The sequence below is a fragment of the Eptesicus fuscus genome, chromosome 10 (assembly GCF_027574615.1).
Source record: "Eptesicus fuscus isolate TK198812 chromosome 10, DD_ASM_mEF_20220401, whole genome shotgun sequence".
NCBI classification, from domain to species: Eukaryota; Metazoa; Chordata; class Mammalia; order Chiroptera; family Vespertilionidae; genus Eptesicus; species Eptesicus fuscus.
The window spans coordinates 35,238,764-35,258,455 of NC_072482.1; the positions used below are offsets into that span (position 1 = coordinate 35,238,764).

The 19,692-nt window shown below is 38.3% G+C and overlaps 1 pseudogene; it reads left to right on the forward strand.

Annotated features, from left to right (window-relative positions):
- The first annotated feature begins 18,546 nt into the window (after positions 1–18,546).
- Positions 18,547–19,293, forward strand: LOC103284184 (protein SPO16 homolog; annotated as a pseudogene).
- The last annotated feature ends 399 nt before the right edge of the window (positions 19,294–19,692 follow it).

A 19,692-nucleotide genomic window follows, 5' to 3' on the forward strand; every position in this document is an offset into this window, starting at 1 on the left:
AGAACCCTGAGAAAAAAATAGAAGAGGAATAATGTTATTATTCAAAATCTGTGAAGTTCCAAAACAGATTTCCTATTATTGTAGTACCTATAACTTCTTTTTTATATTGCTTGCAAGTTAACCTTGATTTTATTGTTACCTTTATTACAAAGTCCTCTGGGATATCTCTCTATAATGAAGTAAAAATAGAGATGAAAATTAGATTAATTCACATATTTGCCTCAAGTCTCTGATGGGTTTTGGCTAATCAAGAATCTCTGTATTAATCAGGGTTCTTCAGAGAAACAGATAAATATATATTGGCAACCAGGGAAACCAATGGTATAAGGTCTAAGTCTGAGTCCAAAAGCCTGAGAACAGGAGCTCTCAAGTTTGAGGCAGAGATGGATGTCTCAGCTCAAGCAGAGAGTGAAATTTCCCTTCCTATGCCTTTTTGTTCTATTCAGGCACTCAAAGAATTGGGTGATGCCTATTTGCATTGTTGAGGACAATCCTTTACTCAGTCCACCTATTTGGAATGCTAATCCCTTCTCAGACACCCCCATAAATAATGCTTTACCAGCTATCAGAGCATCCTTAGCTCCTTCAAGTTGACACATAAAATTAACCATCACAATCACAAGAGCTTTAGTGTGCAATTAGATAATTCAAATGTGACTCAAATGGTGATCTTTCAGAAGATATTTAACTTCCCTTTTGTCCCAAATAGCATTCAAGTTTATTCAAATTTATATTTAGAAGGGGGAAGGAAGGCAATGATGATTCAATTAGTCCATTATTATGTACTTACTATACTGATAAGTACTGTGAAGGAAAATTGTAGATTGCTATTAGATATAGGAGGAAACACATATGCATAGGGATTCCCTGAGGAGGTGATGTTTAAGCTAAAATTGAATGATTGATCAGTTCTAGCTAGGTGAAGGAAGATGAGTAGCAGGAAAGAGAGCATGCCAGCAGAGGGAACAGCATATGGGAAGGACCTAAAGCAAGAAGAAGCTGGCACAGGAGGAATAGAAAGGACAATCCAGTGTTATTGAAGCTCAGAAAGTGTGGTAAATTACATATACCTGGTATATAATTATTAATTTCCTATCTGTCCCTGGATGCCACATGTCCACTGACTTTGAGACTTGGCCACATGACATTCTTTGGACAATGGGATGATATGTGTGGACATGACATTTTTCATGTATGAGCTAAAACTTTAAATCTTAAAAATAGTGGGAAGTCACTGAAGCAAGGTATTGGCATAATTAGAATCTATCCTAATATATAAAAACCCAGGGTCCATAACAACTGAAGGCTTAACCAACTAGAAGTCAGTCCTGCAGTCAGTGCTGGGTTGCTGTGGTGACCCAGCACTGACTGCTGCTGCTGTGGGCGTGGCAACCCAGCACTGACTGCCAAGGGGCCTGCAGATCAGGCCCAGAGATAGGCCCGGAGATGCTGACTGGCATAGAAACCAACCAATCAGAACCAAATCTGGGTGAACTGTGAGGAGCCAATGGCTGCCTAGGATGCAGAGCTTTTGATGCTGACTGGCATAGAAACTGACCAATCAGAACCTAATCTGGGTGAACTACGAAGGCAGAACCTAAGGTGGGGACTGAGGAGGGGTTTTAAGGGCAATAGATGTTTGGTGTAAGGTGTAAGAAAGCGGTTCAATTTTTTAATGACGGGTTTGGCAGTATAGTGCATATGGCTGGCTATCAGTCCAGACATAGAAATTATGTATTTTTGTCTGCCAAGAGCATCTCCTCCTGCTGAAAAAGGCTCCCCCCCAACCCCATTTAAGCAATCCTATCCTGTATAATCTATCTATACTAATAAAAGGGTAATATGCTAATTAGACTGGGTCGACTGGCCATCATCCGGACGTCCAACTTCCTTCCAGACAAACCCATGGTGGTGGGAGCCGAGGGGCAGAGAGGGCAGTTGGGGGTGAGATCAGGCCACCAGGGGAGGGAAGTTAGGGGAGATCAGGCAGGCAGAGGCAGTTAGGGGCGATCAGGCTGGAAGGCAGAGGCAGTTAGGGGCGATCAGGCAGGCAGGCAGAGATGTTAGGGGCAATCATGCAGGCAGGAAGAGGCAGTTAGGAGCGATCACACAGACAGGCAAGTGAACAGTTAGGAGCCAGCGGTCCCAGATTGTGAGAGGGATGTCCGACTGCCGGTTTAGGCCCGATGCCTGTGGGATCGGGCCTAAACCAGCAGTCGGACATCCCCCAAGGGGTTCCGGATTGGAGAGGGTGCAGGCTGGGCTGAGGGACCCCCCCCCCCCCATGCAAGAATTTCATACACTGGGCCACTGGTATATATATAAAAGCCTAAGCAACTGAAATGACTGGTCAACCGGTTGCTATGAAGCACACTGACCACCAGGGGGCAGACACTCAATGCAGGAGCTTCCCGCACAGCAGGAGTGCTGCTCATCTGACCAATGGGTGCCAGATGCTGGGCTCACAGCTGGTGAGCGCAGCTGTGGTGGCACATGCCTCTCCCCCTGTGTGCCCTTCCCCCATGCAGACCAGGACTGGGATCAGGACCAGCATTGGGACTGACTGGGTGCGAGCCCGTGGCTGCTTCTCAGTAATGGGCGTGCCGGTATCGCCCTAGGACAGGCGAGTGGAGACCTCAGTGGAGTGGCAGTGAGCCTACTGAGCGGTGGCAGGCACAGAGGGGCCGGGATGAGTGGGAGCAATTCTGCGCCTGGCCTGGGTTCGGGCTCCTCCCTGGCTGCCTGCTGCTTCATGCACTACTACATCCCTTGGGGGATGTTGGGCTGCCAGTTTCAGTTTGGGCCTGATTCCCGCAGGCCATGCCTAGGGACCCCACCTGTGCACAAATCCATGCACTGGGCCTCTAGGATTATTATAAGAGAAAAGGAAAGAAATTTTTCTGGCCATACCTACCTCCCTACTTCCAAAAAAAGGACAAGAATACAAATAACCTCGGCAAGTTATTGCAGTAAGGAAGACTATCCAAATTTTATTAAGTCCTTAAAGTTGCCAGGTTCTCTTTTAAGCACTTACCTGTAATAACTACTGAAATCTTCACAATGAGGTGGGCTACCTTCCCCCTATTTTGAAGATGATGAAATTGAGGCACAAGGAAGATAAACAATTTCCCTAAGGTTCCAGATGTATGAAATGGCAGAGCCAGGAATCAAACTTTGACAATATGACTTTATTACCTAAGTTCTCAGCCACAGAGAGCCAGAGGAGAGATGAACTAGGGTCGAGGGAAGAGACATGGAACATTAGATGGAGTTCAGACATATTCACAAAATAGAAATATGAAGGCTTGTTTTTTTGACTGGCTATGGTAGATGAGAGAGGGAGATTTCAAAGATGATTTCCAGATTTGTGAAATGAGTAATAGACTGAGAGAGGGGGTACTGGGGAGGGTGAGTTGGGAGGTGAAAGTCTTAATTTAGATTGTAAACGGCTTAAGGGTAGAAACTGTGTTATCAAGCTTTTGCTTGTGTGTTGTAATGACTCAGTAATGACATAAATTAATGAATCATGTATTTACAAAAATCTATTTTTAAGTATAATGGGACTTTGATATAACATTTTTCTTGCATGAAGATGAGTTTTTCTTAAGGGTTTTGTTGATAGAGTTCACAGATTTGAATCAGAGAACACTCATGTTTGGCATGAATATTTCCTCCATACACACAAGGTCAGGGCCTGTGCTATAATTTTGTACTTCATCACTACCTCTTTTTATTAGTGGAAAATGCTAATTCCTGAGATGTAACCATATGTTATTTGGCAACTTAATTGCTACATTAGAGCAAATTTAATGTGATTCACAGTTTCAACATAAAACAGCATTTATATTGTAAATTTAGTAGTGAAGGAACAAGCATTTATTCTTGGCACCAACACTATGTTAACAGGTTTATCACCAGGTTATTTCATTTAGTCCTCACAACCATTCTTTCACAAGGATGGTTGCAAGTGTTTTTGCCTTGGCCACAGCTTCTTCCTATTGCATTACAGTTCTGGATTGTCATAGAGATTAGATCATACTATTTTTTGAGAAATTTTTAGTATTTTGTAGTATTCATTAAGCACAAATAATAGAAACTTCCTTTAAACTCACAGAAATTCACATAATGAAATTATGCTGCTGACTTTTAAAGAAATCACTTAGTGAAGCTGAGGTCTTTTAGAATTAATGCTGTCAAATTATTCCATACATTGTAGGGCCTAAGAGACACTTGCTATTTTTACATTGTAATTTGTCTTATCTCTCTCTCCTTCTTGGCTGGGATTAGGGTCCCCTAATTGTCTTCTGCTGAGACACTTAAGTGCAATCTGGAGGCAATATAAGAACTTTATGCACAGAGAGCCATGGGCTGTCAGGCCAGAAGGAAACAGATAATGGAGTAAGATTGATGTGGGGATGCCATAAAAGAGACTATCATTTGTGTATCATCTGTCAGTCTGAGGTATATATGTATGTTCAAAGTGACATAGAAACATCTAACCATTGGTGTGGCAGAATTACCTACAGTCATAATAGATGAAACACCAATTAGAACAGAAATCAACCACAGATTATAATGGATCCAATCACAAATAACTATTAGATCTTACAGGTGTCTTCTAGCTGAATATTAGCCTTGAGTAATTTGCTAAGTGTGGTAGGTGTGCGTTTTAAGAAGGCATTAAAATTATACACTTGTCTCTATAGTGGGAAAGAATAGATTTGATAAAGAATACAGTAGCATGTTTTAACAGTCAACTAGTTCACCCCAAACAGAGGTATTTGTTAATAAAATTTAATAACCTGCCTGGCTTGTGTGGCTCAGCAGTTGAGCATGGACCCAGGAATCAACAGGTTGCTGGTTTGATTCCAGGTCAGGGCACATGCCTGGGTTGCAGGCTGGATCCTCAGTGGGGGCTATGCAGGTGGCAGCCAACAGATGACTTATCTCATTGGTATTTCTATCCCTCTCCCTTCCTCTCTAAAAATTAATAGAAATAAATATTTTTTAAAAATTAATAATTGTATTGTCTCAAGACCTTGTGGATATATTTTTAAGACTATAATTTATGAAACAATTCCATGTCTGCAGCCTCACCTGATCTTTACAAGAAATAGACAGGGTAGAGAGGATAAGTAATTTGCCCCAGGCTACATGGTTAATAAGCATAATAGTCATGATGAGACATGGGTTCTTTCAGAAAGATGTGAACTTGTGAAAATTAACTATTGGATTTCTTATAAAAAATTGAATTGCTTCTGAACAACATAGGGAGGTTCAAAATTATAATAAAAAGTAAATAGTAACTATTTTTTCTTAGGAAATAATAGTGAAGTAAGATGAATTCTGACATTGTTGTGTTTGTGCTTATGAAAATAAATAGGCAGCACATATTTGTTAGCCTGTCAAGATAATTGATCTTAATTCTATGAAAAATATATTTATTTTTACCCACTTTCCAGCTCTTGATTTCTAAATATAATTTATCTAATAAAGTGAATGAGGAATTTTGGGAGAAATGGCTGATTCTAGAGCTGGGGCAGGAATAATACAAGATCAGTCTGGACCATTTTAATGAGGCAGAAAGTACAGAATTGTGAAAAAAAACACACAACAAACAAACAAACAAAAAGACAAACAGAAAGAAAGGGATGAGAGGATGTACAACGGACACCAGGAGCCAATTCCAATGGCCAAAGCTGGAACAATTAGAGCAACAGAGGTATGAGATAAAACAAATGTCCATGAGTTCATCCTATCTAATAAAAGAGTAATATGCAAATTGACCATCACTCTAACACACAAGATGGCTGCCCCCATGTGGTCAAAGATGGCTGCCCCCATGTGGACACAAGATGGTCGCCACAAGATGGCCAGCAGGGGAGGGCAGTTGGGAGGGACCAGGCCTACAAAGGAGGGCAGTTGTGGGCGATCAGGCCAGCAGAGGAGGTCAGTTGGGAGGGACCAGGCCTGCAAGAGAGGGCAGCTGGGGGCGATCAAGCCTGCAGAGGCAGGCAGTTAGGGGTAACCAGGCTGGCAGAGGAGGGAAGTTGGGGGCGACCGGGCCTACAGGGAAGGGCAGTTGGGGGGACCCAGGCCTGCAGGGGAGAGCAATTGGGGGGTACCAGGCCTGCAGGGGAGGGCAGTTAGGGATGACCAGGCCTGCAGGGGAGGGCAGTGAGGGGCAAACAGGTTGGCAGGGGAGCAGTTAGGCATCAATCAGGCTGGCAGGGGAGTAGTTAGGGGGTGATCAGGCTGGAAGGCAGAATCGGTTAGGGCAATCAGGAAGGCAGGCAAGCGAGCAGTTGGGAGCCAGCAGTCCTCGAGGGGTCCCAGATTGGAGAGTGTGCAGGCTGGGCTGAGGGACACACACCCCTGTGCACGAATTTTGTGCACTGGGCCTCTAGTATTAAATAATCTATCATTGAATAAAGAAATTGGTTCAAAGAGACAAATCTTTCTTATAGAAACATTCCAAATAATCTAGGAACATAATTCTCCCTCCAGGAGTTGGAGTTTACTCTCCTTCCCATTTGAATGTGGGCTAGATTTAGTGACTTATTTCCAAAGAATAGGATATGAAAAAGGGAAAAAATAGTAACTTAACAGTAAAGAAACCTGGCAAACCCTGCCTTAACCAAATGATCCAGGTTAGCCTTGTCATGTTCACATCATATATCCCCAATATGGTCTGTTGCAAGGGCACTTAACCTTTGAAGTAATCTTTCAAACAATCTAAAACCTTAATCGAATTATGAGGAAAATATTAGACTCAAAATATCTGAGAGGACTCAGAACTGTAAAGGTCATGAAAAACAGGAAAGACTGAGAAACTGTCATAATCAGAGGAGCCTAATTAGAGATGTGACAAATAAATGTATTGTGCATTCCTGCATTGGATACTGAAACAGAAATTGGACATTACTGGAAAAACTGGTGAAATCTGCATAAAGTCTGAGTTTCAGTTAATAATAATGTAACAATGAAGATTTCTTAGTTTTGATAAATGTACAACGGTAAATTAAGATATAAGGGGAAACTGAAAGCTGGGTATATGGGAATTCTCTGTACTATCTTTGCAACTCTTTTGTAAATCTAAAATTATTCCAAAATAAAAAATTTATTAAAAACAAACTATTCATTTTAAATAAAGCCCTTGTGTACATGTGGCTCTATGTATGCTCTATATATGTGTGTGTACATGAATGTCAGTCAGCAGAGTTTAACATTTTACTGACAATTCCATAATATTGAGTAATAGTGACAACTATTTTTAGTTTAATGCTTCTATTATACTTTAGCCATTTTTTATGTATTCATAAACTCACAAGGCTTGTTATGTGCATGTGTTCATACTCAGATATCTACATATATGTTTATTATTCAGCTGTGAAATAAAAGTGTTTTAAATGACAGATCATTAAAGATCCATCTATCCAGGAACAGGAGCCAGTGGGCAGCCAGAACACATATATGTGTGTGTTGTTTTTTTAAAATATATTTTTATTGCTATCAGAGAGGAAGGGAGAGGGAGAGACAGATAGAAACATCAATGATGAGAGAGAATCATTGATCGGCTGCCTCCTGCACATCCCCTACCAGGGATGGAGGCTGCAATCCAAGCATGTGACCTGACTGGGAATTGAACCATGACCTCCTGGTTCATAGGTAGGTGCTCAATCACTGAGCCATGCTGGCTGGGCCACACATATGTTTTTATTTTCTATGATTAACAAAAGGAATCACTGTTCTAAAAACTCAACACCAGAGGCTCTGTGTCCACCACTAAATCTGATGGGGATCAAGAGCCTCCTGGAAGTCCTAACGGATAGGACAGAATTCCTGTCTTTCAGCAACAATGAAAGCGTCAGATCAAAGTTTTTACACCTCTTTGGAGGCCTCAATACTTACCCAGTTTTTTTCTCTGGTGACAATCAAATCATGAGTCATCATAATGCAAATAGTATCTCTGGCTTGATGAACAATAACTTGGCATTTATTAATGGAATGAATAGGAAATTGTGAAATTTTATTAAAATGAGGAGAGAAATGTGGATTGCCGATATTTTCTGCAAAGCTTTATGGTTCAAATTCAATTTGGTATTTATTGGAGGGGAGAACAAGAAAAATGTATTACTGAATTTCCCCTGCTATTGAACTTACTAGTATATCAATAATATCACCAGTGCATGGCTTTGTATCTCTACACTGATTGGCCTGATATACTAGAAAGCAAGCTACTAATCCATTTTTCATGTCTAAAAAATTTCCAAAATGACTCAACATTTTTGTTTATATTCCCAGATTTTCTCAGTCAATTCCCCTGTCCTTTAGACTGTGTATATGTGAGATGTCAAATCAAAGTAAATTCAGTGAAAAAAAACACAACACATTCATCCTGTTTGGTGTTGTTTTGACAAAATGATTTGTTGATTGATGACTGCTCTTGTTTCAATCTATTGAGTAGTTGTGTGAACAAAGCCTAGAGTTTCTTCTTGACTTGAATGATTCACCAATCTCTACAATGTAGATATAGACAATTTTCTCATAATGCCATACTTCTAGATATGATGAAAATATTATTTATTTATTTATTTAGTTAGTTAGTTAGTTATCCTAATATACCTGACAATGTGTTGCTTTTTTTTGCTTTATATTCAATAATTTTACATTGATTAGCTGTCATTCTTATATAAACTTTTAGATGAAATAAAGCTGTGAAATAAACTAGTTTAAAAAATAGAATAATAAATTTTTTTAACTGCAGAAACTAAAGCATTAAAATTCATCATCACATTTACATACTTCTCAAGTAGTAAAATCATTACTAAACTGTGAAAAGATGCATTTGTAATTGTTAATTATCTTACTAAATAGGTTATTAACAAAAATGTCAAGATTAGCAGCTTTTGGTTTCTGATTTTACATATAAGATTTCTCCTATTTTTTTTTAAAGAAAGATAATTCTTTGGTGAAAAATGTCTTCTCTGAAGAATATTAACTTATTTCCTCAAGGTATATTAGACAGTCTTTACTTCATTTCTTCCCTTGGGTTATGGGTCCTCAAATCTGATTCTTAAGATTCATGCTCTTGAATATGAGACTAGTGAGATGTAATTATTTCTCATCCAAACTCTTTGAAGTTAGTACCCACTGAGCTTTGTGAGACAATGCTTTAGTGAGGCAACTATACACAGGATGGGGTCTTCCACATTGAACTCCGGGAAAGTGCCCACTCTCCCTACATTTAGTGATACCAATGCAATAAACATTTGGGAGTAAGAATAAGGAAGAAGGGATAGAATAGAAATTTCCAAGGTTTTGCTAGCAATAAAATGTTTAACAAAGACATTTTCCAGATTTATCTGATTCTTGGGTATAATGAATTCTCTAGTAAGATTCTGGAAAATTGTACAGTAAGAAGGGTTTTTGTTAATGGGTTCTGAAACAGAGGCAACAAAATGTTCTCTCTTTCTCTCTCTTTTTCATTTGTCCCAAGTGTAATTTTTGTCAGAATTCTTGCTCCTGATTTCACCCCTGAGTGCATTTTGAGAGTGGATTTAAGTGAAAACTTAACTTTTTTGCTCACCTTTTTGACTAATGGAGAGATCATATAGATGAATATTTTTGAGGCAGTAAATTTAAAAATATAAGCTTCCATGTGAGCAAGGTAACTTTCTTTATATTTTTGTTCTCAGATATTCTCTACCATTTTTATATCCATTGTGATTTTCCCCCAGTAATTGTTTTTTTTGAAATATAAAGAGATAATGCCAAGGGTCTTGTAAAGTCATGTCTGAGGAACTCAAATATAAGTGTCTTGATTCTGGCTCTTTGGGAATATGAGTAAGAGGGAGAACAAAGGATGAGTAATTTCTGTCACCCAGAAAACTGGTGTACTGAATATTTTGAGAAACAGCAAATGTGATTAAAATTTCTGAGGATATGTAACAGAATTTATATGCTCTGGGTTTTGAAGTAATATACATTTATTACATATATTTTTAAAATACAGGAAAGAGAAAAGAAGAAACTATTCAATCAAAATCTTATAGAGATAAATAATGTTAACGTTTTGGATTTTTTCTTTAACATTTTTTTTCTACAAAATTCTATCATAGTTTGATACTGATATCTTTAAAATCCTAGAAGAAAAATAATTTTAGGGTGATTTTATTTTACTTTTTAAAAAAGTGAAACAAATACCTTATAACATTGTCTTTGACTTAGCTCTTCTTTGAGAGTGATGTTATTTATTTATTTATTTATTTATTTAATTTAAATTCTTTATTGTTTAAAGTATTACATAAGTCTCCTTCCCCCCCCCTCCCGACTCCCCCCTGGTTGCCCCCACCCCCCAGCACATGCCCTCACCCCCCCTCGTCTGTGTCCATTGCTTATGTTCATATGCATGCACACAAGTCCTTTGGTTGATCTCTTACCCTCTCACCCCCTGCCTTCCCTCATAGGTTGGACAGTCTGTTTGATGCTTCTACAACTCTGGTTCTGTTTTTGTTCATCACTTTATGTTGTTCATTATATTCCACAAATGAGAGAGATCATGTGATATTTATCTTTCTCTGACTGGCTTATTTCGCTTAGCATAATGCTCTCCAGTTACATTCATGCTGTTGCAAATGGTAAGAATTCCTTCTTTTTTAAAGCAGCATAGTGTTCCATTGTGTAGATGTACCACAGTTTTCTAATCCACTCATCTGCTGATGGGCACTTAGGCTGTTTCTAAATCTTAGCTATTGTAAATTGTGCTGCTATGAACATAGGGGTGCATATATCCTTTCTGATTGGTATTTCTGTTTTCTTGGGATATATTCCTAGAAGTGGGATCACTGAGACAAAATGGGAGTTCCATTTTTAGTTTTTTGAGGAAACTCCATACTGTTCTCCACAGTGGCTGCACCAGTCTGCATTCCTACCAGCAGTGCACGAGGGTTCCTTTTTCTCCACATCCTCGCCAGCACGTGTTGTTTGTTGATTATAGCCATTCTGACAGATGTGAGATGGTACCTCATTGTTGTTTTGATTTGCATCTCTCAGATATTAGTGACTTTGAGCATGTTTTCATATGTCTTTTGGCCTTTCTTATGTACTCTTTCGAAAAGTGTCTACTTAGGTCCTTTGCCCATTTTTTGATTGGATTGTTTATCTTCCTTTTGTTAAGTTGTATGAGTTCCCTGTAAATGTTGGAGATTAAACCCTTATTGGAGATAACATTGGCAAATATGTTCTCCCATGCAGTGAGCTTTCTTGTTGTTTTGCTGATGGTTTCTTTTGCTGTGAAGAGACTTTTTATTTTGATGTAGTCCCATTTGTTTATTTTCTCTTTAGTTTCCATTGCCCTTGGAGAGGTATAGGTAAAGATATTGCTGCCACAAATGTCTGCTAATTTGCTGCCTATGGCTTCTTCTAGGATTTTTATTGTTTCCCACCTTAAATTTAAGTCTTTTATCCATTTTTAGTTTAGTTTTGTGTATGGTGTAAGTTGGTAGTCTACTTTTATTTTTTTGCATGTATCTGTCCAATTTTCCCAACACCATTTATTGAAGAGACTGTCTTGACTCCATTGTATGCTATTGCTTCCTTTGTCAAATATTAATTGAGCATAATGGTTTGGGTCTATTTCTGGGTTCTCTGTTCTGTTCCATTGGTCTATATGTCTATTCTTGTGCCAGTAACAGAGAATTTTGAGAACAATGGCTTTGTAGTATAGCTTGATATCTGGTATTGTGATCCCTCTAACTTTGTTCTTCTTTCTCAAGATTGCTGCAGCTATTCGGGGTCTTTTTTTATTCCAGATGAATTTTTGGAGAGTTTGTTCTAGGTCTTTGAAGTTTGCCGTTGGTATTTTAATGGGTATTGCATTGAATCTATAGATTGCTTTGGGTATTATGGACATTTTAATGATGTTGATTCTACCAATCCATGAACACGGTATATTCTTCCATTTATTTATGTCTTTCTCTATCTCTTTTTTCAGTGTCCTGTACTTTTCTGAGTACAGGTCTTTTAGCTCCTTGGTTAAATTTATTCCTAGGTATCTTAATTTTTTTGTTGTTGTAATGGTAGAGAGTGATGCTTGATTTACTTCTCTTAAAGGTTGACTTTTAAAGAAGAAACATACATATGTTTTCTTCATTTTATTTTTTATTAAATTTATTGAAGTAACATTGGCTTATAAGATTATATAGATTTCAGGGGTACAATTATATAATACATCATCTATATATTGTATTGTATGTTCACCACTCCAAGTCAAGTCTCCTTCCATCACCATTTATCCCTGTCTTATGCTCTCCTACCAATCCTCACTCCCCTTTCCCACTGGTAATCACCATACTATTGTCTGTCTATGAGTTGTTGTTTTTTTCTTAATCCATTCACCTTTTTCACCCAGACCTATGTTTTACTAAAGCATGCCATTTATTTAGATACAGACTTTGGCATCTCAATCCAATCTTTATAATAAACTCAGAACAAAGAGGACAGAATTCTCTAATATTTTTTTATTTTAATTTTTATTTAATTTATTGGGGTGACATTGGTTAATAAGATCATAAAGTTTCAAGTGTAGATTTCTATGATACAGAATCTGTATATTGCATTGTGTGCCCCACTACCCAAAGTCAAATCATCTTCTATTATATATCCTTTATCCTTAACTACCCTTCTTACCCCCTTCCCTTTGGTAACTACCATTTTGTTGTCTGTGTCTATGAACTTCAGTTTTATATCCCACATATGAGTAAAATCATAAGGTTCTTAGCTTTTTCTGACTGACTTATTTTGCTTAGCATAATATTCTCAGGGTCCATCCATGTTGTTGCATATGGAAATATTTCATCTTTTCTTATGGCTGAGTAGTATTCCATAGTATACAGGTATCACATCTTCTTTATTCAATCATCTGTGGAAGAACACTTTTGTTGTTTCCATGTCTGGCCACTGTGAATGGTGCTGCAATGAATATAGTTGTGTATATATATTTGCAAATAAATGTTTTCAATTTTTTCAGGTAGATACCCAGAAGAGAGATTACTGGGTCATATGGTAACTCTATTCTTAATTTTTTTGGGGAACCACCATACTATTTTCCATAGAAACTGTACCAGTTAGGGGGCGATAAGGCCGGCAGGGGAGGGCAGTTAGGGGGCGATCAGGCTGGCAGGGGAGGGCAGTTAGGGGCAATCAGGCCGGCAAGCACAGGAGGTTAGGGGCGATCAGGCCAGCAGGCAGAGGCAGTTAGGGGTGATCTTATTGTTTCTGATCTTATGTTTCAATCTTTGATTCATTTTGAATTAATTTTTGTATATGGGAACAAACTGGAGTCTCATTTCATTCTTTTGCATGTGGCTTTCTAATTTTCCCACCACCATTTATTGAAGAGGCTTTCTTTTCTCCATTGTGTGTTTTTGGTTTCTTTGTCAAAAATTATTTGCCCATATACACGTCATTTTATTCTGAGCTCTCAGTTCTTTTCCATTGGTCTGTGTTTCTGTTTCTCTGACAATAGCATGCTATTTTTATTATTTATTTATTTACTTATTTACTTATTTATTTATTTACTTACTAGAGGCCCAGTGCACGAAATTGGAGGGGGTGTCCCTTAGCCTGGAGTGGGGGTTCCTCAGCCTGGCCTGCACCCTCTCCAATCCAGGACCCCTTGGGGAATGTCCAACTGCTGGTTTAGGCCCAATCCCTTTGGGATTTGTCCTAAACCGGCAGTCAGACTACCTCTCGCAATCCGGGACTGCTGGCTCCTAACTGCTCACTTGCCTGCCTGCCTAATCGCCCCTAACCCCTCTGCCTGCCTGCCTGATCACCCCTAACCCCTCTGCCTGCCTGGCCTGATCACCCCTAACTGCCTCTGCCTGGTGGCCTGATTGCCCCTAACTGCCCTCCCCTGCCAGCCTGATCGCCCCCTAACTGCCCTCCCCTGTCGGCCTTATCGCCCCCTATTTGCTCTCCCCTGCCAGCCTGATCACCCCTAACTGCCCTCCCCTGTCAGCCTGATCACCCCCTAACTGCCCTCCCCTGCCAGCCTGATCTCCTTCTAACTGCTTCCCCCCCTGCTGGCCTGATCACCCCTTAACTGCTCCCCCCTGCCGGCCTGATCATCCCTAACCGCCTCTGCCTCAGCCCCTGCCACCGTGGCTTTGTCAGAAGGACGTCCAGAAGATGTCCGGTATACTTACCATATTACCCTTTTATTAGTATAGATTTATTTTATTTTTCCCCCATGCTATTTTTGTGACCATTTCTTTGTAGTACAATTTAAAGTTAGGTAGTATGATACCTCTGGCTTTGTTCTTTTTTCTCAAGATTGTTTTGGCTATTCAGGGTCTTTTTGGGTTCCATACAAATCGGATACGTTTTTTTTCTATTTCTTTAAGAAATGACATTGGCATTTTGATGGGGATTGCATTAAATCTGGGTATTGCTTTGGGTAATATGGCCATTTTAACAATGTTGATTCTTTGAATCCATGAACACAGAATATCTTTCCATTTCATTGTGTCTTTTTCAATCTCTTTTAATAATGCTTTGTAGTTTTCAGTATAGAGGTCTTTCACATTTTTTCTTAAGTTTCTTTCTAGGTATTTTATTCTTTTGGTAGCAATTGCAAAAGGAATGTTTTTTGCCCTTTATTTTTCTAAAATTTTATTGTTAGTATATAAGAAAGCAGTTGATTTTTTGTACATTTATTTTGTATCCTGCAATTTTACTTTATTTATTGTTTCTAATAGTTTTTGGTGGAGTCTTTAGGGTTTTTTATATACAGAATCATGTCATCTGCAAAAAGTGGCACTTTTACTTCTTCCTTCCCAAATTTAGCTGCCTTTTATGTCTCTCTCTTGTCTTATTTCTCTGTCTAGGACTTCCAGAACTATGTTCAATAGAGTGGTGAGAGTGGACATCCTTATTTTGTTCCTAATTTTGTAGGAAAAGCTTTCATTGAGTATGGTATTAGCTGAGGGTTTGTCATATATGACCTTTATTATGTTGAGATACTATCCTTTATACACATTTTATTGTTTTAATCAGAAATGGATGTTGTATCTTATTAAATGCTCTTTCTGTATCCATTGATAACATCATATAGTTTTTATCCTTTGTTTTGTTAACACAGCACATTAATAAAACAAAGGATAAATGATATTTGTCTTTTTAAAAGGAAGACAGTAATGAAGCAAATTACATTGGTTGAAGATGATCTAGAAATCCTCTGAATTCTGTGTAAACATTTCTTATTCAGGATTATTCCATGAGCCCCGATATTTAGTTTTAATATTATTACAAATCTTAGACTTAGATGGAGTACTCAATACTTTAGCTTCTTTTGCCATCAAAATGAAGAATCATTGACCCGAGACGTTTTACTCACTTTTCTCTTGGGACAAGTTAGAGGAGAAGGTAAGAGGCGGGACAAAGTGCTGTGGAGTCCAGCACTTTGGTCCACTTATCATCAGTTTTTTTCAGTGACCACAGATTGAACTTCTAGATGCAGCCAACTCTCTCAAAATACTTGTTTTGGGCCACAAAGGAAAATAAAAGGAAGGCTCATGAGTCACTCTACATTCTTTCAAGTTACTAGCAAAACAGTTTTCCTAAGGAGGGGCAGTAGTGCCATCTTTATCTTGAAAGACCCCACCTAAAAAATTATATAATATGATGAATTTACAATAAAAGAAGAGGCAAACATTGCAATTTATTTAATCAGAGAGTCTAGCTTTGTCCTCTCTCTCTCTTTTCAATCCTCACCTGAGGATATTTTTTCCATTGATTTTTAGAGAGAGAGAAAGGGAGAGGGAGAGACAGAGAGAAACACCGATGTGAGAGAAACACATCAATTGGTTGCCTCCCGCATGCCTCCAACCAAGGTACATGCCCTTGGCCGGAATCCAGCCAGGACCCTTCATTCTGCAGGCTGACTGCAGGCTGACACACTATCCACTGAGCCAAACTGGCTAGGGCTAGCTGTATCCTCTTTTACAGCTAGGATCCACCACAGCAAAGTTGCAGGAGTTCTGGAATTTACTGGACACCCCTGAGAAGTCCTGCTGTCAGTGACAGCTTGAGGTTTCTTTACCTAAAGCATAGTTGCTGGCTGTCATCTTGCAGCAGTGGTTTCTAAGGTGGAATTTGTTGAAAGAAGGTAGTGCTTTTGACTAAGGCCAGAAACTTTCCCCTTGTAAAATAAGTACAGTATTTGGGTTAAGGCATAATACAATTTATTGGAAATGCTTCATTGAGGAGCCTGGTGAACCAAGCCAGGGCCATCCCCTTCATGTCTCTGAAGAAATAGCCTTCAAAGGAGAGGTGATCTTAAAGAGTTTAAGATCTGTTTCTGCACTGGCTTAGAATATGCTGTACAGGACAGATAATGGGTAACTTCATGTTAATAGATTAATTATTGGTCTCAGCTGATATAATTATTTATGTTAATTAATTGGGTATAATTACATACCAAGGAGTAATAAAGCAATCAGCAGAAAGTGTAGTTGAAAAGCATCTTGTTTGAGTTTATACATATAGAATATATGTTTCCTAAATTAGATGAAAATACATAGATACATTTCCATTTTCTATTAGTCTAAAAAAAAAAACACACAGACATATCACAAGAAAGGAAGGAATACCTTAGGATAGGCTAAAACCCATAGTATTACAAATTAAAGTTTTATTTTGATATCAGTAAATATTTTAAAAGGAAAAGAGAAAACAATAAAGCTGATTTTTCCTCCTATGTAATAGGTTTTCCATACTATGGTTCATATTTTTGCAAATTTAAAAACTGTTTTTCTAATATACAAATTTCTGCTCAAATTTAATAATGACAAATCATCTTATTTCCTACCAGACAGCTGTTTGCTGTTAAAATAATGGACTTTGAAGTTCAATCATTAAAACATGTGCAAATATTTATATATGTGCAACTTAGTAAAAATATTTTCCCAACACTGCTTAACAAAAAAACTTTTAATCTCTGCTTTATTTTTATATTATTGTAACATTTTAGGTGTTTCTTAAGAGACAGTTTAAGCTTCCAACTTATAATGTTGGTTATGTCAAGCAAAAATCTGAGGTAGTTTAATGGTTTCAGATTATTTAATCAAAGCTGACTTCTAAGTATTTGTTTATCATTTTTTGGTCATGTTTTCAGTATAGCTTCAGTTATTTTTAGTAATTGTGAAGTGTTATATTATGAATGGAAAAATTCACATTTTTATCTGAAGTAGAAGTTTTTACATCCCCTAGTAATCTTTTTGTTGTTGTTACTCCTCACTCGAAGATATTTTATTTCATTGATTTTTTTCTTTTCTTATTAGAGAGAGTGGAAGGGAGGTGGGGTAGGGGGAGAGGAGGGAGAGAAAGAGAGGAGAGAGGAGAGAGAGAGAAACATCCATTGGTTGCCTCCCACACGTGTCCTGACCGGGGCTGGGGATCAAACCTGTGACCCAGGTATGTGCCCTTGACCGGGAATCAAACCATGACCCTTTGGTAGGCAGGCTGACACTCTAACCACCGAGTAACACTGGTCAGGGCACCAAATAATCTTGATTTGACTGGAGAGGCAACAGAGATGGCTCATTAGAATCACATTTTTTGTGTCATCTGTTGCTTAGGGTCTATCACTTTGCTCATTTATTAAACATTCTGGAATGTCCACGAGGGGACAGATACTATGTTAGGTGGTAGGCTTTCTTGTTCCTCAGAAGTTGAGACTAAATTATAGCAATGCTGTATTGTAACTGTTATAGTAAGTATCTGCAGAGGATATTATTGGAGTTGAGGGGGAGACAGAATAAGGGTATTAGTGCTTTCTGGGTATAGAGGTAAGGACACACTTCTAAGAAAAGGTGACATAATCTGATATTTGGAAGCTGAGTAATAATTTCTGTTATGGCCAAAGGCCAAACTCAGGTCAATTATTTCCATGCTAGAAGAAGCATTTACACATTTACACAAGTATATTGTTTAGATTCCTCTAGATTCCTCTTGATTAGTCTTCCTGCCTATGTTTGATCAGATAAATAACTAATTTCAAAATTATATTTATCATCTATCCTATTGGTTCTCAAATTTTGTTGCATCAAGATTACTTGGATGGATTATTAAAACATATCTGGGGCCCACTCCCAAGTTTCTGATTCAGTGGGTATAGGGTGGATATAGACAATTGCATTTGTAAGTTCCCAGGTGCTGCTGATGCTACTGCTCCATAGAACATATGTGGATGATTATCAGAATCAACTGGGCATATTTTAAAAATATGGATGCTATTCCCAGAGATTCAAATTTAGTTGAACTTGGGCAGGAACAAGGAATCTGTGTTTTTAGCATATTTCTCTAGTCGATTCTAATTATCAATAAAGTTTGGGATTCACAGACATAGGCCATGGTCTTTTATTTCACAAGTGATAAAATTGAGATGTAGAAAAGTTATAAAGCTTGGGAGCCACTGAGCCGGCACCAAGGACCTGCTGATCAGATTGAGGCACCATCAGGAGTTGGGTTGGTCAAAGACAGATGGCTGAAAGCACTGGAAAAGAAAAAACGAAATGGCCCTAGCCAGTTGCTCAGTGGTTAGAGTGTCAGCCCTTGAACTGAAGAGTCTCGAGTTCAATTCTGTTCAAGGGCATGTACCTCAGTTGCAGGCACATGAGGGAGGTAACCAATCAATGTGTCTCTCTCACATCAATGTCTCTCTCTCTCTTTTCCCCTTCCTAAAAATCAATGGAAAAAATATCCTTGGGTGAGGATTAACAACAATAAAAAAGGGACAACCACCATTATTATTAGTGCATCTCTTAAGAGTTGTGAAGTTGCAACTGCCCTAGAAAATTGAAGCCACAGATTCAGTTATTCAGATTCAGTGGAAAATGGATCAATTACATTTTCTCATACTGGATTTGCATTTTTATTGATGGATGCTAAAGAATGCTTTATGTCAATTGAAAAATATTTCTAGCCAAAATTGAGAAGTTTATCAGCATTCACCAAAATTGTTCTGCCTCCTGCCCTCCATGGGCTCGAGGAATGGAAACTGATGTTCAGGATTCAGCAGAGATTTGTGGGTAGTAACTTATGGATACTTACAGTATATAGCACAGCCAATGCTATTAATGGCTAATGGGTACTCTAGCCAAGATCACCTTCAACCCATATATAGATAACATCTGCTACAGAATGATAACAACTAAAGCTTATATGATTGAGCAAAGCCCTATTTGGAAAATACTTTAAAAGAGAAAACTCAGTGATTCATTTAATTAGAGTGAAATTAAAAAGTGAAAAAGGAAGAAAAGTTATGAGAAGTCATCAAAATTATACAACTAAACAGGAGTTGAGCAAAGCTGTCTTTTCCAATGTACCTAATTTCCCCCCTTCAAAAAACCATACTACTATTTTATTTTCTACTGAATCAAGTCAACTGTGACATTCAATGTTTTCCAAAATGTCTTCCTTATAACATATTGTCCCAATAATTAGTCTTGGATACAATTAAGCCAACCCAAACCAATGAAACATGAAAAATATCTACTATTGTCTATGGGAGGAGGTGGGTGGATTCAGATTAGAATAACACTCACTCCCCTCTTTCAAGGAACTTCCAGACAAGTAGCAGACATCACATTCCCAAACATGCACAAATATACATTCCCACATGGTATT